At 36.5% G+C, this 1,112-nt stretch overlaps 1 protein-coding gene across 1 annotated transcript in view; it reads right to left on the reverse strand.

The window, feature by feature from the left end:
- The window catches only part of ADH1C (alcohol dehydrogenase 1C (class I), gamma polypeptide), a 149,924-nt gene that overhangs the window by 48,999 nt on the left and 99,813 nt on the right, over positions 1-1,112 (reverse strand). The gene's annotated exons all lie outside the window — the stretch shown is intronic.

Here is a 1,112-nt window from a genome sequence, read left to right on the forward strand (position 1 = left end):
AGATGTTTATTTCCTCAATGGGAAAGGTGACAGAAGAAGCATGATTAAGAAGGAAAGTTTACTAGTCCCAATTCCCCAGCTGATATTCAACATCTTATCTATAAAAGCTCTCACTGGCTTTTAAACATTTGCTTGAAAAATAATTTCCTATCGATTTCTATTTCCTTTGGAAAGCTCTCATGTGTGATTTATTGATAACATCTCCGAAGAACAGAATCAATGATATTGCCCAACTGGTGTTGCAGAGGGTGCGGGATCGAGGAAGCTGAAGGCTGCTTCAAGGGAAGGCATCCGTGTGGTCTCAATATGTCAGGACGGTACGGATACTGCAGTGGGAAAGAAAAGACAGTGTGTCAACATTGAGACAATTCACACTCTTCCTAGTGGGTCAGGGTCCAGGGAGCATCCGAGGTGTCTTAGTGAAAAGCTGCCTGCGCTCCCAGCCACTGCATCCCCATTCCTATGTATTAGATTCAAATCAAACGAATACACAGTTCATCTTTTTTGTTGTTGTTGCCATTCTCTCTTATGTTTTCTCCAATCTTAAGCTTGCTCATAACATCGTGAATGTGACTGTCATTTGGACTTCAATGATATATTAGCATCCTCAAAGAATCATTTTCGAGTTCTCATGTTCCTGGCAAATGAGGGAATATAAAAAAACAATGTGTAATAACATTTAAAAAGTTTTTGTATTCTTCAGAAACTTTGTGGATACTGTTCATGCGTTATCTCCTTTAAACCTCAACCTCAACCACAAGACTGTGGGGAAGGCTTTCATATTATTTCCATATGAGAGATTATAAAAACTGAGATTTAGATAGATTTGCAATTTCTTTCACATCATACATCTAGTGTGATATGCTGGCATTCCAAATTGCGTAAATACAAAATTGTATAAATTACAAGATACAAGCCTGAAAGAACTGTTAATTTACACACATTAAGGCTATGCTGAAAATTTAATAGAGCTTTAGTGCAGAGATGTTTAAAGATTCTTAAAGTAGATAATAAAGCTATTTGTATTAACTATAAGAGACTTCATTCTTGTAAATTTGGAAATGTAACATTTACACTTGGCATTACATATTGTACCCTTGCTAAAAACCATC

Source organism: Propithecus coquereli, unplaced genomic scaffold (assembly GCF_000956105.1).
Source record: "Propithecus coquereli isolate 6110/MARCELLA unplaced genomic scaffold, Pcoq_1.0 Scaffold161, whole genome shotgun sequence".
Taxonomy (NCBI): Eukaryota; Metazoa; Chordata; class Mammalia; order Primates; family Indriidae; genus Propithecus; species Propithecus coquereli.